General features: G+C 50.2%; 1 long non-coding RNA gene across 2 annotated transcripts in view; it reads left to right on the forward strand.

Annotated features, from left to right (window-relative positions):
• Positions 1–258: 258 nt before the first annotated feature.
• The window catches only part of LOC116270514, a 164,119-nt gene continuing 149,853 nt past the window's right edge, over positions 259–14,524 (forward strand). For both annotated transcript variants that reach the window (XR_004178574.1, XR_004178575.1), the window contains exon 1: positions 259–2,626. This is a non-coding gene — a long non-coding RNA (uncharacterized LOC116270514). The remainder of the gene's footprint in view (positions 2,627–14,524) is intronic.

Here is a 14,524-nt window from a genome sequence, read left to right on the forward strand (position 1 = left end):
GATAGGTGAGGACAGAGTTGTGAAAGGATGGCAGGGCAGGGCGTGAGGCAGCCCAGAGCCCAGGCCAAGGGCTGGCAGGAGGCAGGATTGCCTGTGGAACGGGGCAGCAGAGGCAGGGCAGCGGCGGTCTGCAGTGGGAAGGAGGGTGGCTGGGAGAGGCAAGGCTGGCAGGGACGTCCAGAGGCTTCATCCCAAATGGTTCCGGAATTCCATGGAAAATCGCTGTTGCAGGGCGGGGCTGGGGGGCGGGGGGCATTAGCAGGATGGCATCCAAATCAAATGTGTGTTCCTTTACGTTCAGGGGGAAGTGGGTCTGGAGGAAGGGCCTGGGGCCAGGGCAGGGCACAGTGGCTCTTCCAATGGCCAGGCCAAGGGTTCAGGTGGTGTAGACCTGGAGCAGAGAGACCCCCAGGAGTGGGGAGGAGGACTTTGGGGGTGCAGGTAATGGCAGGCACCAGGAGGTTAGGGAGTCATCGCCCAGCCTCGGTGCTGTGGATGGAAGCATCCCCAGAGGCAGAGGAGCAGATGGGGGTTTGGCAGGAGAAGGGGAGTGTGTCTTAAGACGTGGAGATGTCCAGTGGTGGATCTGCATGTGGAAGCTCCAGACAGAGGCAGGGGCTGAGAGCACAGAGCTGGGCCGGCGGCACTCAGCTAGCACTGAAGCCATGGAGACCTCGCTGAGGCTGGCCTGGGCCGGCCGCCCCCACACCTCACAGGCTTCCTGCAACCTTACCAGGTGCAGGCCAGGATCTGCCAGGATCTTCCATCTCATGGTGCTGCCATTTCTTATAGCCTCCTCCTTAGGTGTCTTCCAGCCAAAGAGCATCAAAATCTTGAGAACTGTTCAGGAACATTTGGGTCAAAATGCAGTCACAGGTCCCAGCCCAACTGCAAGGGGGGGTTGGGGTGCAGTAGTATCCTGTGTCGGGAAGAGGCATGGCTGTGGTGGACATCCCGCCTGTCCTTGCCACACCCAAGAGTGGGTCCTGTTACCCAAGGGCAGTTGGTGGATAGGAGGCATGGGGCTGTCCTGGGTGAGGTGAGGTCACAGAAGGTGGGCGACGAGAGGGCTTCAAAAAGGGAAGGGCAGGCATCTCAGAGGTCAGGAAAAGGGCAGATACACATCCAGGGGTTTTCATGGAAAAATCAATCTTCTGCGATTTCAAACCGGACAGCACCCACGCAAAGCTACCCATTCACACACCACATGTGTTTACTCTCCCGGCCTGGTGTGGACTAAACAGAGTCAGTTAGAAAAGTGTTCGGATGCATTCAGAGCTTTCAAGGCCTCAGCTTGCGTAATTACAAGGGGCAGGAGCTGAAATTTCATCTGTGCGACATCAGCTCAAAAGGAGCCGGGATTGGAAGAAACCGGGAGCTATGATTTGCACTTTGATAACTTAAGTGAAATAAATTGATGGTTCCAAATGGAAAAAAATGACCAGGTCTATTTCTATAGACTTTAAAGATTATCCACGTTAGAAATTTCAGCAAATGGGACAAAGATACAAATCAGTTGCTCGGTAGTACTTATTTTCACACTTCTAAGACCGTGTAAAAATTGGCTTTATCATATATACCTTGCTATAAATGTTGACACTAATATTGTTCGTTTTGAGCACAGACCTGGGCTTGCCAGCTAAAACCCAGAGCTCTAGAACAGTTTCCATGAGGACGGGTAAATTAGGGAGTGCCTGTCCATGCTAGCCCAAGGGCCAGGTTCACCTGCGCGCTCGGCACATTGCAGGATAGCTGTCAGTTTATTTGTCCTTCTCCCTGTCTGCAAGCCAAGTGCTTCATGCAGGTGTGATACACAGAAGGTATACAATAAATGTTGAATAACTGAGAAACTATATTTGCATTATTTTATTTGATTTTCTCAATCACGCTGCGAAAGTGAGAAAGGACAAATGGTATCTTCATTTTCCTTTTCTATTTTTTAAAATATAGAACAGGGAGCCTGCATGTAGCCCAATTTTATACCTGAGGATGCTAAGGATGAAAAGTGATTTGCCCAAGTGGGTGGGCATCAAAGCTGTCACTTGACCTGGGGATTCTCTGACTCTGAGGCCTGTCCTTCCCACCCCACTCAGATGCACCCACCCAATGGCTTCTACCATAACTAAGATGTTCAGATTATTCCAACATATTGCATATTTAAGGCTTATTCCAACATATTGCAATCATATAATTATTAAAAGCCATAAGCATAATTTGCAACATATGTACTCATATCTCACTTGTATTTTGACCATATATATTATATGAATAGAGTGTGGATTTTATAGAAGCACAGGTTTAATGATGCTCATCTGAGTCTCCCACGTGGAAGGGCATACTGATAAGTTGGTGGATTCAAAATAATCCAAGTTACTTTATTAGATTTCCCACTGGGGGATTTTAAAACCTTGCTTATACTGGGGTCTCGGTGTGATCGGTACCCTGCCTGCCTCAGAGTCCTGGGTGCAGCCTCATTTTCCTCTCTGCTGCCCCAGATCCAGCCTCCAGAGGGAAACGTCCTGGTCCTAAATATTCATGAGTCTTCACACAAAGTGCCTGTGGCAGGATGTGCTCTTCTCCCTGGGAGCTGATAATCTGGGACCATCATTACCGCCGAGAAGACTATGTGAGTCAGTTTGCCTGAGAGGGCCCTGCTTTTTCACCTGTTGTTGTGATGTAATTGATATGCATGCCATTGTTCATTTCCAAAAATGAGAGTCAGCTTTTATGTGATCGCCCTACTTAGAGCTAGCCTCCACTGAGTCCTGAAGAGCACGCACCGTTTTGAGTGAGGTGCACATGTTACCTAACGTGATCTTCCCCACACCACGAAGAGGGAACGATAGCTTTGCAGTTAATGGCACAGATTCTGGGGCGACCTGCTTGGGGGTGTGGCCCTCACTAGCTGTGGACCTTGAATAAGCTCCTAAACATCTTTATGCTCCAGGTCCTTCATCTGCATATGAAGATGTTAATAATAATAATGGCCTCATGTCCTTATTTGCAAGAAAAAAGAAAAAAGCACTGCAGCCCCTGAGGCCGGGCCAGGCAGGAAAGCACATGGAGGGTGTCCTAAGGGCTCTAAAGTGCTGCGTAAACAGAACGCAGTCACCACAACCACCTGACTTTCATCTGTTATTTTGCTTTTTATCTTATTTAATATTTTAAGCTTATTTCATGTTGAAAATAATGTATGAGGGCTAGAGATATGAGGAATTATTACATGCGATCTCTATTGTTACTTATTATTCATATTTATTTGAGGAGATAGAAAATAAATATGAGAACATTAACAAAAAGAAGACCCGTCATATACGCTGGGTTAGGGTGTTGCTCATGGAAAGAGTGACACAGACTTGGGGTCCAGGAGCTCAGTGGGGACAGTCAGGAGCCGTCCCACAGGGCAGCCAAGAACAGCCTTGGTTGCACATCAGTTCTAGAAAGCAGATTTTTCTTGCCCACGTAGGACAAATCTGCGGTTTTAATTTACATGCGAAAAGAAACCTGCATTTGATGTACGACCGATTTGGAATTGGAAAGCGACTTTGGACAGTGATGGCACAAAATTAAATATAGTTTTGTAAAGAGAAAAAAGATAGCATTTATTCCTATAAATTTTATTATACATTAGTCCCCAGGCATTAACTATATACTATATACTAGACATGATTTTTTACATGGGCTGACTTACTCTGCCTGATAGAAATTTATGACTTAGAGGCTGCTTTTGTCTTCAGTTCCCAGATGAAAAACCTGAGTTTCAGAGAGCTTAAGTAACTTCTCCAAGGCGGCACAGCCACCACCTGGCAGGGCTGAGATTTGGACTGAGACTGACTGGATTCAGAGTCCTTGTAGTTATGGACACACTTTGCTGCCCTTTGTGAGGACTGAGTGGAATGCAGGCTGTGTGGCTCCTGAGTCCTCGAACATTCTCTATACCCCTGGGAAGCTAAACTAATTATTTTTTCATCGAAATGTCCTGTTTCTTCCCTTATTCTACAAACCTGGGGAGTCACTGTCTAACGGGCACCCGTGTTGGTTATATAGGGTTACTGTAACAAAGTGCCACACACAGGGTGGCTCCAAACCACAGAGAATAACCCTCTCACGGTCCTGGAAGCTGGAAGTCTGGAATCAGGGCATCCAAAGGGCCATGCTCCCTGGGAAGCCCCTGGAGAGAGATCCTTTCCCATCTCTTCCACTGTCTGGTGGCCCCCTAGCCCCAGTGCCCCCATGGCTTGTAGATGCTTCAGTCCAATCTCTGCCTCCATCCTCATGCCTTCTTCCTGTGCATCTCCTCTCTGTGTCCAACTCCCTCTCCTTATAAGGACACCAGCCCTGTTGGATTAGGGTCTACCCAACTCCTGGATGACCTCCTCTTATCTAATTACATCTGCAATGACCTTATTTCCAAAAAAGTCACGTTGTGAAGTTCTAGGGGAGAGAGCCTCAGCATATCTTCTGGAGGGACACAGTTCAACCCGTAACAGCACCCACGAAGAAAATGCACGGCCCCAGAGAGGGTAGGCTGAGACGTCTGTAAAAACTCCGCAGTAGAGGCTCTAAGAACAGAGGTGCTGGCCCTGCGATGGCTGTGTGCTATGCTGTTCTTGCATTGCTGTAAATAAATACTGGAGACTGGGTTATTTACAAAGAAAAGAGGTTCAATTGGCTCGCTCTCCTGCAGGCTCCTGTGTAAGCATGGCGCTGGCATCTGCCCAGCTTCTGAGAAGGCCTCGGGAAGCTTCCAGTCATCGTGGAGGGTGGAGGGAGAGCAGACACATCACACAGTGAGAGCAGGAATGAGAGAGAGCAAAAGAGAGAGAGGGAGGGAGGTGCTGCACACTTTAAATGACCAGATCTCCTGTGAACTTGGAGCAAGAGCTCACTCATCACCAAGAGGATGGCCCCAGGCATTCATGAAGGATCCACCCCCCCATGACCCCATCACCTCCCATCAGGCCCACCTCCAACATTGGGGAGTATGTTCCAACATGAGATTTGGTTGGGGAAAACATCCAGACTCTAGCAGGCCTTTCAATAGATCAGAACAGACAGTGACCCACTAGCCTGGACACTCAGCCAGCAGGCGGGAGCTTCCCATTGGCGACTGCCTGCCCAACCCAACAGACACCCCATCAGTAAGGCCAGGTGGCACCTTCAACTCCCGGCCAGGCTGAACACGGCTGAAGGGCAACCTGGGTCTGAGAGGAAGAATGAAACAATGGCTCTGAGGGCACAACTTTTGCCTTAAGAAGTTCAGTGTAGCCCAACCAGCAGTTGGGTGCCACTTTGCGGTGAGTGGACGGACAGAGAAGCCCGGTGGATTCTGGCATGACTGACCCCTCATTGCTTAGTGTGTGACTGTGTCACTGCCTGCCGCCTAGGGAGCACGAGGACGAAAATAAGAGAGGGTCATCGAGCATCGTGACTGGAACAGGAGGCGTCAGACCCTCTGGGCAGCCCCCTGACAAGAAGCCCCTGCCTTGCTTGGGGTGGGTGGAGCACAGACCTTGTCTAGGATGCTGGATTTTAGTCTGAGGAGCTCACATCTCCCCAGCTGCATTGGAACCTGTAAATGTTCGGAGGGTGGGGGGCAGGCGGAGATTAGCCGTCCTTCTTCAACAAATGCGGAAAACAGCCGATCTCTGTAGAGCCTGAAGTGCCAGGTAGGGCCACAACGGGCTTTCCAGACCTTCTCTGAGAAAGAACAAAGCGTAAAGAAGTATAAACACAAATTGCTTTCATTCTCTTGGGCTGTGGGTTGAACTCTGAACTGTAGCATTTGAGTCAAGGAATGTAGGTCTTGGTGATTATTCGCATGTTCCACAGGATGTCTCCAGCGCGGCTGGGAGGTGAAGTTGCTGAATTGTTCAAGTGCCATCTCTTATTTCATCTGGACCCTCCTGTATTTTGGGAGAAAGGCCAAGCCCTGAGCACCGAATTAAACCTCCTGTGACTTGGTCTCCCTCCGCCTTCTGGGCTGTGCTTGAGGTGGGCTGAGGATTACTCTGTCTTTAGTAAAGAAGTTTTCTTTTCCCTGGATGACTTGAACTTAAAAACACAAATCAAAGAGTTGCGCGATTTCCATAGGGACGCATTAGGCAGGAGGAAATTATTCCCATCAGAATCCAGTGAATTTCATGTATATCTAGAATTGCTCTTATAATAAAAAATAAATGTTCTATAAGTGACGGTACCTGGGGAAATCACTCGTCCTACATCAATCGGTTTTGTGCTCAGAAATCAGGTTTCGCAGCCCCCTGTACCTTTCATCTTCCTGCATCACTGTCACTAATTACGTGACTTTATTTCACAGCATCTTGTATTTTGTGTGTGTGTGTGTGTTTTTTTCTTTTTCAAACAGCACTTCTTTGTGCCTTCAATGGGACTGACTTAGGTTCCTGTCGAGCTCAGGCTGTGGCTCGGTAGGAACCTAAGTCTGCACCAGCTCACCGCAGAACTTGTGCTTCCCTGAGAACCCCGGCACACATACACGACAGAAAGAGGCTGTGGCCACAGCAGTTTTGGAGTGCAAGGGCCGGTTACCCCTCATTTCGGCCGCGGTGGTTTGCTACCATCAGCCTGAGAGAATCTCTTTCTGTTGCAAGGTGAGTGACAGTTTAGAGCCGATGTTGGAAAAAATACCCCTGCATGAAAAAAGTAAGAGACAGAGCCTGCACCATCCTTAGTAGGGAGACGATGACGGTTCAGAAGAGGGTTGCTAAGGGGCTGCTGGATCACGAAGACGGGGACGCAGCCGGCTCTGGAGGGGGTGACATGGCTCAGGAAGGCTGACATCAGCACGCAAGGGATTGCCCTGTTGTCACCTTGCTACTGGAATTTAGAGGAAAATAAAGCCGTGGTGTATCTTTTGCTGGGAGTTAACACTGTAAATTATAAACGAGAACCCCAACCCACAGTGTGAAAATCTGAAAGTCAGAATCTCTCAGTTGCCTACCTACGGGGCCACTAAAATAAAAAACATGTCCCTTTCTCCGTCTCTCAACACATGCACACACACACTCAAAGAAAACAAAAGACTTCGTTAGCAGGTCTTTGCAAAGTTCACAGAATGCCGGTTGGAGATTCTTTCCACACACGGGTATTCCGAGTCTTTTGTTTCCTTAGGTGCATTTTGTACAGGGGGGCGGGGGTGCAGGCAGAAAGTCCCAGGGAGAAGGGCTCTGAAGCCGCGGATGGAGTTGTCCTAGGCTCTCGGAAGTGAGACACGTTGTCGATTTAAAAACAAATATTTGGTTTCCTTTTTTTTTTTTTTTTTTTTTTCCTGAACGGGATAAAGCAATTTCTTTTAGGTTGTTTAAACTCTCCCCGCCAGACTGAATGGGGTGGGGAGTGGTATTATTTCTAGATTTAGACGCCGTACGGGTGATAATGCATCGACTCCCGTCTGTGGCTGGGAGCCGTGGCTGCGCGAGACCCGGAATTCTAAAGGCTCTGGTCTCCGCATGGACGGAGACTTCCGTTGTTTTCTTCCCTTTCTCTCCTCAGCGGAGAGGGCTGGAGCGGATTTTGGTTCACATGAAAGTGTGCAGTGTTAACTAGGTGGCATATGGGTGGGGGGACATTCCTGCCTGTCCACTGCAGCCGGGGGGCGCGTTTCCATGGAGATAAGAAGCGAAAGTGCTCCGTGCAGCCTAATTGGTATGCATCCCTGGTTCAGGTTCATTGTGCTCCTGCTAATGACAGGGTTGTCTCAGTAATAAGGATGGTGCACTGGAGAAATTTGCTGCCTTGGTATATTTTTCCCTGGCAGAAAACTACTTAGAGACTGTAGTCAGTAAGAAGAGTGACTGGCAGGCTCAAGGGCTGCCCGCAGCATATGGGGGAAGGCTGCCGCTCCGTGCCACATGCATATGCTGCCATTAGACTCCAGCTTTGCGCTTTGTGTGTTCCTGGGCCCATGCCAGGAAGCCCACCTGCTGCAAGAATACTTGTAAAGCCCAACTCAAAAGTGATTGAAAAGCTACTAGAATAAACTGTAATAACACAGTAACACAGTGCTTCACAGATGGGACATAATTGCACGCTGAAGTGCACAGCCTCTGCAGTAATGAAAACACGAGCCATTAAATTAAAATCACAAGGGAAAAAACGATAAAAGTCTGTTGATTTTTTTTTAGTTTTATTGCAAAAACTTCAATTTTCCTGCCCTCATTAATCAAATACCATAAAACTATAGTGTTACTTTGTTCTGGTGGAGATTCAGGCAATTAAAATGATGAATGTTGATTAAAATGATGTAACTTTGGTTATTTACTTGCTAGGATAACTTAAACCCTCTGTAACCAGAGCCGCAAGCTACTGACACTCATCTATCTGTCTACAGATCGCAAAAGGCTTTGGGCACCTGCTCTGGAAGTTGGTGGAGGAGTCTGTCCAAGTTCGCTCAAGGCCGAGGGTGCTATCAAAGAAGAACTCTGGGTTTTGTGCTCAGTATTGATACATGTGAGGAGTAAATCCTTTTTCTCTGATCAGCCCACCCTTTTTCTGAAATATTAGTTTTTTTTTTTTTGGACAATTAAGGGAGACTTGTCCAACTATGTAAACACAGAAAGCACTTGAGCAACAATGCCCTTGTAATTAGCAGCGGGCCGGCCGCGTCTGGGCTGGCCTGTCAGGCGCGGCGTCAGCTGAAAGGGCGTCAGCTGAAAGGGCCCAGCAGGGCTCTGCGAGGTTGGGCTCTCGAGACCCGGCCGGCAAAGCCCAGCGCGGCATTGTTCGGCTCCTTTCTGTGGGTGGGCCCTATGAGGAGAAAGAAACATTTGTGTCACCCAAGTAAACAGCCTTGAAAAGACTTTCTTTTTTCATTTTTAATTATTCATTTCTCCAGCATTCCTCATGGCAAAGTGGAATGATTCCCACCCATTCAAAAAAAAGAAAGAAAGAAAAAAAGAAAGAAAAGAAAAGAAGAAGAAGAAAAGAGAAAATCAGCAGCAATGGGACCAATATATTTTCAATTTACAAACTGAGACAGGTGTGGGATTTCGTGTCCCCTCCAGCGGGACTGCGGGGAAAAGGAACCCGCGTTTGTCCCTGCAACTTGTTTCTTTTCTTCCCCTTCCCTGCAAAGGACATGGGGACGGTTTCTCTCCTGTGAGCCTCCTTTGCTCCAAGAAGGCCTTGCCAGTCACTAGAGGTGCTAATGAGTCATTCACAAAAACAACACCCTCCCTTTCTCAGCCGCCTCAGCTGAACATTGTCTCTGAAGGAGGGACATTTGCCGCTGGGTGAAAACTCAGAATGATTCAGTGGCAGGTTCAAAACGGTAATCATAAGCAGAAGCAGCATCACTGCCCTGTCCACGGCGGGCAGTGCAGGGGACAACAGCGGGGCAGGAAGCCGCCATCCAGCCTTTAACTCGGTGCAGATTTGTTATTTTCCCAGGGCATGAGCCTGTCTGTTGGATAGAGTCCTTTTTGTGGGGGACAGTGGCAGGGCTCACCGGGCAGCCACACTCGGGTGCAGACGAGTAAACTGGGGCCAGGCGCTCATGGTGCTGCCAGACTACACCACAGGCAGCAGCTTCCTGTGCCTCAGTTTACCAGGGGATGTACTGCCCTTCTGAAGGGCCATGTCATGACCCCTTTCCTGCACACACCCCAACACTCACATTGTATTCCTGTGTAGTCAGTCGGGTGTTATCACTCTGCCACACCCCAACAGTGCCGCATCGTGTACTGTGGGGCCCTAGACGTCTGCCCAGGAGTGGGATTTATGTTTTGTGCTGGGAATAGGCACACACGTGAGGCCAGCGAAGGGCTTGCCAAACTGCTCATGGCATCCTCCTACTCAGACCCGTCCTCCTTGGTGACTCGGCAGCCTGTTCCATGTGGCAGGCAGGATCCTGGCTGGGCCCGATGCTCCCTCAGACGAGTGGGCTGGCCAGTCCCTGCCCAGTGGCCCTGGAGGGCATTTGGGCCACAGGAGGGGCAGAGCATTGAAGTCAGGACAACACTGGGTGGGGGTTCGGTTCTAACTTGAACTTCATCCGGGTGGTGTGTTCGTGTCACGTGGCCGTGTTGTCAGGACAACACTGGGGTGGGGAGGGGATCGGCTCTGACGTGAACTTCATCGGGGTGGTGTGTTCATGGCACGTGAGCATGTTTGTGTGAGCAGGGATGCCCTGCACCTCCTCAACATGCTGAGAAGTGGCCAGGGCTGGGCCGCGGGCCGCGTCTTCACCGTGCGACTGTGGCCCATTGCTACATGCCTCGTGTGCTCTGCCATGGAGCCGAAATGCGGCAAAGTACGACTCTTCGAACCGTTAAGGCAACATGCAGCAACTTTAAGTGTGAAGGGAGAAGGTTATTCATATGTATGGGGTTTTCCCTCCTTCAGCCAAACAACTGATTGACAAAAAAGGCATGGGAAGTGTCTGCTTCTGATGGGATGTCCATGCAGAGCACATCGGCTCCCCACGGGAATGTGGGAGTGACAGCCAGCAGGCTGCCTCTGAAGCCACACAGGTGGGAGCTCGGTTGCCGTGTGGAAGAAGGCGGCCGGCTGCCCAGGGCAGAGGAGGGTTTCTGGAACCCCTGGGACTGTGGGAACCCAAGTTTATGTTTTCTCACCCTCATCCCTGACACTGCCCTGCAGCCTGGCCTGCTGTCCTGTCCATGGGTGCCCTTTTGGAGACTTTACCAAACAAGCCGCGTTGAAAGGCACACAAGGAAATGCTCACAGGGCCTGAGACAGCCCGCTGGGGTCAGGGTGCTCAAGAGGCGTGAACGTGCCCACTTCGCACCGCGTTACTCTGCACGGGGTTAGAGTGCTCCCTTGAGAATTGTGTCCTGAGTGCGTTTCTCATGCTTAAAAACATGTGACGAGGCTGGGCGCACACCGACAGCAGGCAGCCATGCCTAACCGTGCGGGGACATCGGGGTGCACTCAGGTCCCTTGCGCCCTAACAGGAACCAAGGGCTGTCCCCTGTAGAAATATTTCTTGCCTGGTGGCCAACGTCTGGTTCTAGATGTTTGCTTTCTCTGCTCTGCGTTCCTTCTCATTTCCAAGTCCAGACTTAGAGGGGATGCTGAGGATGCTGACCAAGCGTAAATGTGGTTGAATTAAGGCAGTCTGTGGGACGACAGAAGTTTGTAGTTTACGATAATTAAACAATGTTCTCTCTTCACATCATAAGACTCTATCTTTGGCGATAGAATTGGTTGACTTTCAAATTTGGTTGTTTTTTCCCCTCTCTGCCTTAAAAAGATGTTCTAAAGGAAAAATGGCTGTTTGTTTTTTGGTAGGATCCTTAAGGGAAGGATTCAAGGCCATGCAATCCCAAAAGACGCTGTTTTGAGAAAGGAGTAAGCGGTCCTTTCACGGGTCTCCTGAGTCTCCATGAAGGATTAATCAGAGTTATAGATCTGGGTTTTACTATGATATCTTACTAGTTTTGGTCAACTGGCCATCTTCTGGCAACACGGGAGTTGAGAGGAGAGTTGCTTCGACGTCTTAAAAGGCTCGGACTGACAGGGTGTTGTCCATTTCTCAGGTCTGGAAATGTGTCAAACTTGAGACCTTAGGGGTCCAGAAAAAATATGGCCATGGAGGTGTTCAGTCATCTGGTCATTCTTTGTCTCTGGGGGTCCAGAGGATCATTTGTAGGCTGGGAATGGTGGCTCACGCCTGTAATCCCAGCACTTTGTTAGGCCAAGGCAGGTGGATCACCTGAGGTCAGGAGTTCTAGACCAGTTTGACCAATATAGTGAAACCCTGTCTCTATAAAAATACAAAAATTGGCATGATGGTGAGCACCTGTAATCCCAGCTACTTGGGAGGCTGAGGGGGAAGAATCACTTGAACCTGGGAGGCGGAGGTTGCAGTGAGCCAAGATCGCGCCATTGCCTCCAGCCTGGGTAACAGAGCAAGACTGTCTCACCAACAAAAAAAGAAAATAATTTGTAGAACAAAATTATCTCCTTCTTGGATTTGTTGGGGCCAAACACCTTCAGCTGGGCTGTGCTTCAGACTTTGTTCTTTCCACAGGACCAGGTTCTGCTCAGCCATGAATATCAGTGGCATTCTCTGCTCCAGGGCTTCTCAGCTGCTGCTTAATGACTTTGCTCAGGCTTTGCGGCTTTTTCCTCTCCTGGCTTCCCCCTTAACAGTTTTCCACATCCTCATCTGGGCAGAATCCTCCTAATATCACACTTATTAACGGATTCTAGAAATTTCTGACACTTGGAAGAGAAAGCTTTCCACGCAGCTTCTTGGCCATGGGTTTCCCATGAGCATGTGTCTCTCCCCAGCGGGCTGGGCGACAGGCTGTGTCCATCCACTGGAAGGTTCTGCTTGGAATCAACTGAGTTACAAAGTAAATCCAGAAATGCATTCTGAGGTCTTGCTTTTATCCCTTGGAGGTGAACACACATGTGGGAAAACAGCCTGGGAAGCCACGGGCCCCCCGGGAGCCATCCACAGTGAGGCTGTGGCCCCTGGTGACCGTCGTGCTATTCTCTGATGACTGAAGTTTGTTGACGACTCCTTCTGCCTGTGGGCTAACTGCAGTCTTGCTCTCGGCTCTGGGTAGGGACCTGCATAAGAGATAATGTTTGGCTGCTGTAGATCTCATTAAATCATTAAAAATGTTCCCACCCGCTGTGGCTTAACAACCAATCTGCTTGAATGCAGTGGCACAGGCAGCGTGGCAGCCATGCCTGGCGGGGCCCAGCCAGTACGGCCAATGGCCATCCTGCAGGGAGGCCACCCTCGCACGTGCTTGGAAGGAGCACCCAGTCATCGAGAATCAAACCCTCCCATCTTCAGATGTGCTGACAATTCACTAGAAAGTGGCAAGGGAAACAATAGGCTAGGTGGCACCAGTCACCCAACTTTGCTACCAGTTTAGCAGTTTGGTAGAGCAGAGAAGGAGTTTGAAGATTCTGGTAGCATCAAGAATTTTATCTAAAAAGCCAGCACCTGCGTGAGCATCATCCCTTGACTGACCAACCTGCGACCATGACAGTGATGGCACCTGGCTGGTCTGTGTGTGTACATGTGCTTGTGAATGTGGCCTGTGTGCGTGCCTGTGTCTGTCAAAGCAAGGATGAAAGCTCTTCTGGTACGTCTTGATCACAGACACAGCCAAGTTACAGTAACGTAACTCCTTATAAAGTGAAGAAAGCCCCCGTTCGTCCTGCCCCCCCAGTTACTGTGTTCTGTTTCGGGTTCTGAGATGGAGGTTCGCTGCCGTGCAGGTGTGATGGGTGGTCGGGGAAGTTCTGGTGGTGGGAAGGCCCCCCAGAGATGTCTCAGAATGAGGCCAGGGAAGTGCCACCAGGGAGAGTTAATCTTCAGAGGATGTATTCATGTCCGGGGGCTGCTGTCACAAAATACTGCAAACCGGGTGGCCTAAAACAGCAGAAATTTATTCTTTCATGGTTCTAGGGGCCTGGAATCTGAGATCAAAGTGGGCAGGGACAGGAGCTCTCTGACGTCCCTGGGGGTCCCCTCCTTGTCCTGCCTGGCATCTCTGGTGCTCCTTGTCTGGAAGCTGCTCACTGCAGGCTCTGCCTCTTTCCCCACAGTCCTCCCTCTGCGTCCATGCCCTCACATAGCCTCCTCCTACCCCACTCCTGTGTGACCTTCTCCTAACTGAGCTGGTCACATCTGCAAAGACCCTGTGTCCAAGGTCACATTCTGAGGCTGCAGGTGGACATGGATGTTGGGAGGTCACCACTCAACCTGGAATGAAGGCAGCCCCTGCACTGGCCCTCCCTGAGCAGGGCCTGAGGGTGTTGGTCCTAGGGGAGGGACCTGGGCATCATGCCCGGTGTCCAGGCACCACCTTCACAGCAGATACGCTTCTCGTCCTGGTGCCGACGGTCATTCATCTGGAGCTGAAGAGTTCTCACATGGGCTCCATGGAAGGGGCAGAGTCAGAAAGGGCGGATGCACCCGAGATGCTTTGCACATGGCGATGGTGACATTGGACTGTTGCTTTGCCCACCGTCGCCCTGTCCATGCGTGGCCTGCCCTGCTCACCATCTCTGATGAGTTCTGGGCAAGCCAGAACTCAAGGCATATAAGGCTGTGGTAGAGATATGCACGTTCCCGAAATGACTAGCCACAAGGTCATCCCTAAATCAGTGACTCCAGAAACAAGCAGTCCTGAAGGAAATAGCAGAGTGTCTTGGGGTCTGAGTGGGATCTGCAGCCACTTCTGGAATGGAAGAGTTGCAGCTGTGGATGTTGAGTGGCTTCATGGTTGGAAAGTCATGGCAGGACCTGACAGCAGCTACAGTGTTGCTGGGCAGTGACCCCTCACCCACCAACCTGTCAAGAGGGCCGCATGGTGGCCACCCCGCCGCTGAGCTCAAGGCCAGGGAGAAGTGGCTGCAATGCCACCTAGGTGCTGGAGAGTCCTGTAGGTGGGAATGGTGCTGTTCTCTGCTCTTGTCTCCTCAGACACCCTCCCTGACAAGAGGCAGGCACCAAGAGCCGTGAAGGTCCAAGGATGCAGACACCTCTGGGCCCGTCGTATACAGAGCTTGCTGC

The sequence above is a fragment of the Papio anubis genome, chromosome 15 (genome assembly GCF_008728515.1).
Source record: "Papio anubis isolate 15944 chromosome 15, Panubis1.0, whole genome shotgun sequence".
Classification (NCBI taxonomy): Eukaryota; Metazoa; Chordata; class Mammalia; order Primates; family Cercopithecidae; genus Papio; species Papio anubis.